The sequence below is a fragment of the Pteropus vampyrus genome, unplaced genomic scaffold (assembly GCF_000151845.1).
Source record: "Pteropus vampyrus isolate Shadow unplaced genomic scaffold, Pvam_2.0 Scaffold31, whole genome shotgun sequence".
In the NCBI taxonomy this organism is placed as follows: Eukaryota; Metazoa; Chordata; class Mammalia; order Chiroptera; family Pteropodidae; genus Pteropus; species Pteropus vampyrus.
The window spans coordinates 10,886,074-10,894,204 of NW_011888812.1; positions in this window are offsets into that span (position 1 = coordinate 10,886,074).

The window sequence follows — 8,131 nt, forward strand, 5'->3', positions numbered from 1 at the left end:
CAAAGTGAAGAATACAGCATCATCTGTAAAGGATTTTCAAACAACTTTATTAAGATATTCACATGCCATACAATCTACCTCTCTGAAGTGTACAGTTTAATGACTTTTGTTCATTCACATAGTTGTGTAACCATCACCACAATCTAGAAGCTGGAAAAAGCACTGAAATGGATTCTTCTCTAGAGCCTCCAGAAGGGAATGAAACCCTGCCAATACCTTGATTTTAATCCTCTGAGTTTTGTTCTTAGCTGGAAGGAGTTACCTTGCTTATGGTTATACCAAGGTTCACTGTGGAAAAGCTAAGGATCCTGCCCCCTAGCCTTGATCTAAGACTGCTCTGGAGGACCATCTGAGCTCTAGAACGCTGTGTAGGATCAGCTGTGGCCTCAACTTCTCTTTCTGCCCAATCTTGTCCCCCTTAGTTCCTTTGAGGCATTGTTCCTGAAAGCATGCTCTAGGGTACCTCCTGAATGCAAATCTCTGCCTCAGAGTCTGTTTCCTGGGGAATCCAACAACAACAACAACAACAACAACAACAACAACAACAACAACCCCACACACACCCCTTGTCTAAGGATGAGGATGGGCAGCCAGGCACCAGGGAGAAAGAATTTGGGAAGGGAAACAGTTTAGGGGAAGATCTATTCTAAAATCCAAAATTGATGATGAAATATTGGAAGACTATAGGTTCAAGTTCTAGCTCTGTTTCAACTAACCTCTTGTCACTTGGCAGGACACCCAACAGCTCTGTGCCTCAGTTTCTCAGAAGAGGGTGTTGTATGTATTCATTTTCAAGCTCTCTTCTGGCACTAAGCTCTAGGTCTGTGGCCTAAAAGCTGGAGACAGGCTGGACCTTTACCTTGATCTCTGCTTAATTTCCAGGCTCTGAACTCAGCCTGTCCCTAGGACTGAGAACAGGCATGTCCTTCCTGAGTCATGCAATCCACGTGCATGTTTAATGTCATATTTCTTTCTTTTCTCTTTTTATTTTTAAAAACTGGTTGCTAAATTAATGGGGCATCTTACAGTTTCCTGGGAATCCAAGAATTACAATTTTTGGCAGTGAACTGTCTCATTCCTCTTTTTATCTTCAGTATCCATCAGAGTTCTCAGAAGTTAAAAGTTCCTAATAAGTATTTGAAGGAATGACTAAATGAATGAATAAGCGCACATATGCATTCCTAGAAAACTCAAATGCCTTTTGAATTATTGATTACGCTGGTTGGTATAGTTGTAACATAAATGGAATCCTATTGCCATCTAGTGGTTAGGTGGTGACTTCATTTAGAAACAAAATGTGGAACGTTACCAAGATTATTGTTTGTGCAGCAAATTTCATCTACAGATACTTTCATAAGATAAATATTTTTAGTACTTGACATTGTATTCTGAGAATGTCATGGTTTGCCAGATCACCACTAATAGGTACGTACGTATAAGTGAACAGTATTGTAAATTGAACTTTAAAGCAAATTTTCCTAAACTAACTTAATAGCTGTTCCTTGAAAGAAGAATTCATGGTTTAAATAAGTATGAGAAATGATGATAAAGTTAAATATATTATTTCCTGCAGGACTTTTCAGAGATATTAATACAAAGTTGTGCTCTGTGAAGCTCCAAGAGGGCCTTATGCATGATGTGTTTTCCAGACTCTATACTCTTTTCAAGAACAACTCATTGGACCATTGTTCTATGGGAAAATACTTTGGGAAACACTGCTTTATTGTCATTTTCACCATATGTTAAATATATCTGTTGGTGCACAGTGTTCTCCTGGCTACAGAGCCTTCTTTGACCTTCATATCCATATCCCAGACGCAGTGAATTCAAGTAGCATCATCAGAAGTCAGTAGTCATACTTACATTTATATGGATCTTAGTTTTTAGGTAATAATTTCTTTAATTGAAATCAGTATTAGTTTGCATCAAATACTTTTTACATAATCTATTTTCTTTTAGGATCTAGGAGTGTGGTCTCCTGCCCCTTGGACAGTTACTTTCAATAACTGCCGTGATAGCAGAAATGACCTGGAATGCAATCACAGTGTAAATGACTTAAGGTTTTCTATTTCTGTAGGTTTTTTTTCGATTGCCTTTTACCTATGTGTTGCCATATTAACCATAGCAACTAAATCTCAAATTCCTGTCAGGAGCTCCATTTATGCCTCATTTATTCTTTCAGTCTTGATTGCATGCCTAGCATGTGCCAGGCATAGGGGTTAGAAAGATCCCTCAGAATAGGAGCTCATGCAATCAGAGATCTCGTCTACTTTGTTTTCTGTCATGTCTCTGGTTCCGAGTGCAGCGATTAGCACTGCCTGGATGTTCATAAAGTATTTGTGGACAGAATCAAAATTTCTCACTCTGCTATTGAGGCTCTCCCAGTTTAACAGAGAGACAAAGGAGAAATGCAGATAACAGTAAACTATGGTAACTAGCATAAAAGAGATATGTACAAAAAAGAGAAAAATTCCAGGCAAAAAAGTCTTGAAAGCATAAAGAGAACTGGGGTGAAGAATGATTGAGAAGGTTTGGGTCATCTTAGAGAGAGCTTTTTCTTTCTTGCCAAAGAATTTAGATTTACTTAAAGGTCTTTTCTTACAACTCAGTCCTTAAAGTACTTAGTAAATTCTTTTTGTAGATTTGATATAAGAATTTTATTTTATCTCACATCAAACTTTGTAAATCGTTAAAAGCTCTGTGTCTCAAGAGAGCCTGCAAAAAATTTGCCGAAAGCTGATCGACATCACTGTAAGGTTAATAATTGCTGGGGAAGCCTGGATGATATCGTAGGTACTTAACAGTTGCCCTCACATACTGTCTAGAATTTTGAAATTCTCCCCCAAAGCAGAATCCTACAGGAAAAGATTCTTTAAAAAGCAAAATGTGAAATAAGCGAAGTATATCGGTGACTTCTCATTTCCCTTTTCATCATTCTTTCTCCCCAATTGCCTCAGACACCAGGGCCCTCTTATGGCCCGTGACAGCCCAGGGTTTCCACCCAGATCTGACTTTCCTGTTCTTTGGACTTATCCTTGGGGACATATGTCCTGGATTTTTTTTTTCACCTTTGACGTAATAGTTACCATAAATTTCAATATGTTGTGATTCATTACATGCTTAATTAAATGTTATTTTTATATCTTTGTAAGAGCTTGCACATAATTTAATTCACAAAATCAGAAAAAAAAATCCTTGCTTGAACCATATGTCCTGAGTTTTGCTTCTAAAAATATAAGTGCTATACCTATCAAAACCAGCTGTGGTGTAATTGGAAGTGATCTGACACGGATCCACACAGAGGTGCCAATAATATAAAATCTTAATCAGTTGCCCTTCCCAGAAGTAGGGGTACTGCACATACATCACCTTAACCCACAGACATTGACACTTTGCCCTTTCTTGTTCATCAGCTGAGGGGTCTTTTCCTACCTCAATGCCATTTTAAACACAGTGAAGCAGCTATCAGTTGACTGGAACTCACATGTGATATACAATTGATTTATCATCTAATACGAGGGAATGGAACTTCAGTGGTGGAATTGGAGGCATCAACAAGGAACCAGATCTGTAGGTAGGCTTAACAGGTACAGTTAAGTCATCTTTATAAAATGTGAATAATATTGACCTTAAAGACTGAGATCAAAGCCAATACAGTAAAAAGTTTTATTTATGTGTATAGATCCCAGAGCTGCTTTTCGTGTAAGAGCACACAATTCAAATAAAAAGCTACAGATTCAGATTTTTAAATATAGATTCTTGGAGCTACACTCGTATGAAGTTGCACCAACTTCAGGTGATCCCTCCTCATTCTGTCTTTTAAAAGCTCAGAGATGTCACTTCTTTTGTTGTCACTCGGCCACAGGCCATCTGTTTAATTCTTTTCTCCTTTCATCTTCTCCTGAAAGTTCTCTAATGTCTTTCTCCCGTTGTTCTCATCCTTCAAAGAGTAAAAGGGTTCAAATCATAAAAATAGGAAGCATTTTTAGAAGTATTAGCTCTTCCTCATTCTGCCTGCCAAGTTTCAATTCAGTGCAGGTGCTGACAGATGTTTATAGGCAAATGAAATAAGTCATTTTCATATCGCAGAGCAAGGATGCTCGTTGACCTGAGTAAAAGTTAGGACTCTGATTAGAGGCTCCAGTTTGAGGTCAGAGGTCAATGCTTTTCTAAATCCCAGACAGTAGTTTTGTTTTAGCTTTCCTTTGTCATAACCCAAATCCTGCAAGAATGTCTGGAAATTCAGTAAGTCAAAATGCCTGCCTGGCAAAGCTTCTATAGGCAACCGCAGGTCCGCGCCCAACGATTGTTTATATTTCTCTTGCATCCTCCAGGATCCTGCTTACGCACCAGTTTCTGTTGAGTAACGGTTTGCGGAGCCAAGTCCGATGGTAATGTTCCTCGTCTGCCTTCTTGGGTTGCTCCTGACGCTGGCCCCTGACAATGCCAGGCTCGGGAACGATTTGTTTCTGATCTCCAGCCAAGAAGTCTAACAATTCTCTCCCTTCCTTTCCATCGCCCTTGTCTTCCTTACCCATGCCAAGTCTGGGATTTTCCTTGTCTAGAGATCATGCAGGCAAGGAAATGAACTTCTTGGGATAGGACAGACCACTTAATAGAAAATATGCCCTTTGTTCTCATTCAGTTGCCTTCTCCTTAAATGACATTTCTCTCTAAGGCTTCTGCAGATATGTCTGCACTAGCTACTCAATTTCTACAAGTTCCCTGTCAGAAGACTAAGAGGGAGCAATGGAATTCTGATTTTTCTGATTGGGTAGCAATAGCTCAGAAAGGAAAATTAATTTGTCCAGGGCTTTAGTCAAGTAAATTCTGTTAGTTGTGTCTGAATCCATTTTTTAAACTTATTGAAAACTCCTTTTAGCTCCTAGCACTCATGTCCAAGATATTGGAAGCAAATCCTTATGTTTACCTACAGAAAACAGAACTACCCAGGTCTGACTGCTGGTCACTGATTACACCATGAGTTAGAAAATCTTAGTTCATTTGGACACACCCAAGGACGGCCCAGCAGGGATTAGAGTTACCAGGAATATGGATTCTCCTTCCCACTATTAACGAGGCACTTGATCAAGTCACTTCACTTCTCTGGGCCTCAGTCTCCTCATCTGTAGAGGCAGGCACTTGGGTTTCATGATCTCGTAGGTTTCTTTCCAGCACCAGGAGACTACAACTAGGAAGATGCTAAGATAAAGGCATATAACTGCACTATCTCTGAAAAGTCCACCAAACAAATATAACACTTTAAAAAGAATCTCAAAATAAAAATAAAAATAAAAAATCTCTAGTAAATAAAAATGTGTATATACTTTGATTCAGTAATTTTACTCTTGGGGCTTTATCTAAGGAAACAGAGATGTGCTTTAAGATACAAAGATGATTGTCACAGTGGTGTGTATGTGTAAGAAATTTTGAATTTTTGGGTAATTTTAGATTTATAGAAATTACAAAGGGTACAGAGAGTTCTTGGATATGCTATCTGCCCTCCCTCCCCATTTCCTCCACTGTGAACAACTTACATTAGTAAAATACATTTATCACAACTAATGAGCTAATAGTGACACATTATTAACTAAAATCCATACTTTATTCATATTTCCTTACTTTTTACCTATGACTTTTTTTTCTCTTCCAGAATTCTATCCAGAACAACATATTACATTAGGTTGTCATTCTCCCTACGTTCCTCAAGACTGTGACAGTTTTTTGTCTTTTCCTTATTTTTGATGACCTCCTTAGTTTTGAGGAGCAATGGTCAGGTATTTTGTAGAATGTCTCTTGATTTTTTTTTTTAATTAAAAAAAAATCATTATTAGACTGAAGTTCTTGGTTCTCAGAAGGAAGACCACAGAGGTAAGGTGCCATTCTTGTCAGATCATCTCAGTGGTACAAACTGTCTGCATGACTCATCACCAAGTGATGTTAAGCTAAATCACATAACACAGGTAGTGTTTGCCAGATTTCACCATGCTATTTTTTCTAAATAATAAAAGGTCTCAAATAAGGCAGAGGTCAATCATAGGACTGTAGACCCAACGAGGGCAGAAATTTTGCCCATTTCACTCCCTACCGTGCATCCAGTGCCAAGCACAGTTCTGATACACAGTAGGTGTTCCATGAATAAATTTGTTGAATGGAGAGATCAATTAAATAAATTAATGTCTATGATGGAATACTAGCAGTCATCATAAATATTTGGTGATATGAGAAAAATACTAATGATATATTCAGTGAACAAAACATTAAAAAACAATTTCTATACATCCTATTTTCTATAAAGTGTGTGTGTGTGTGTACGCACATGTAAAAAACAATATTGTCAACATATTAACAGTGGTCACTGGTTATTCCTGGGTGGAAGGATTATGCAGGATAATTTTATTGTTCAAAATTTTTCACAAATTTTACCAAAAAAAATGAATTACTTTTGAAATCAGAAAAAAATACAATAAAAATGGAGAGAAGTTTTCACTTTCAAAAAGATTCTCGAGCAAGAAAAACAGATGTTCTGACAATGCCCAGCAACCACATTATTTAGCTGTGTATTAGTATCTGTGAAGGAACTGAAATCAGAGGGTGTTGTCCTCAAAATCCTGCAGTTTCTAGGAAACAGGGTACACTAGGCACCATCTGGTTCTGATTTAGAGCATTAGAGTTGCAAGATCATGAGCTGTATCTTTGTTATTCTCATAACAAATTGTTTAAAGTTAAAAAAAAAAAAGTAAAGAGCAAAACCAAATGCACAGGATGCCATAGTGAATGGCATTATTGTATCGTTTGCTTTCTCCTCCCTGGGGCTTTGCATTTTAAAAACACATGTTGTGGTTTTTCTATGATTATCTTCCCACTTCCTGTGTTGTATCTCCCTTACTGTAAATATCCTTTTGTACAGTCATGCTTTTCTTTCCTTGTGTCTTACATGCGTGTCTTTCTTAATACTCACTAACTTTCTCCAAACTTCCATTGTATGTTTTTCCTAATACTAAGTTGTTTGAGTCTAATGATATTTTTATTCTCCGAAGAGATTTTTAGGACCCTGGTTTCAAATCCTAGTTTTATCTTTTATTAGCTGTGTGACCTAGAGGTAAGTCGCTTAACCTCGCTGAGTTTTTCCCTCAGAAAATGAGGACAATGTTATGTATCCACTGTGAGTATTGCAAGGATTAGGTGAGATTTAATAGAAATGTGTAGAGGATCTATCCTACTGCTAGTCACAAACAGGGCATTTAACCTTTGGTGTCTTTTACTCCCTTCTCCCTTTCCATGCCTGCTCTTTACTGTGTTTCAAAGTCTTTCTAAAATGCCCATATATACTAAAGGATCAAGTCTAAACTAAGACTTTCAGGGTCCTCTTCAAATGAGCCCCAACGCATCTCTGTGGTCTCACTACCTCCCAGGCACATTCTATATACACATTATTCTCTAGCCACACTAAATGACTAGCTGGTGCCTAAATACATGTTTCTCTTCTCTCCATGCCTTCCCACATGCTATCTTCTGTGTCTGGAAGTCCTTTGTGCTCCTGCCTGGAAGTCCTTTGTGATGCCTTCTCTGACAGCTTGAGGTCCCCACGTTCCCCTCTGAATACGGTAACTTTTTTCAGAACTTTATTATTACAATTCCTTATTCAACTGTCTATATCATTCAGCCACTAATTCAACAAATAGTTATCCAGCCCCATCTATGTGCCAGGCAACTGCTAGTTAAATTGTGGATTCCTTAAGGACAGGGGTCTTGTCAAACACTCAAAGTTTGTTCGTTCAATACTGAACAAAATTGGAGCATTTTTTTCCCAATGATGAAACTGAAAATCATAATGCTACCAGGTACTTCCTCACTTGTCCTTTAAAGACAAAGATAAAAGACACATATTTTCTTTTACATGTAACATATTGTTATGCTTACTAACAATTCCAGGGGGCTCAGAAATGTTCCTTTGCTTTGAATGTTCTCCATCTGGAAGAGTTTAGCTAATTAAACCAAAGACTGCAGATGAGTTGGCCCCATTTATCTCCAATGGATGAAATCCTTTTCTCTCTAAAGGATTGCTCAGACAAATATCAAGGGTCAATGTTATTTTTAGTAACATGTAGTTCTGAAAGTCTTTAAATTT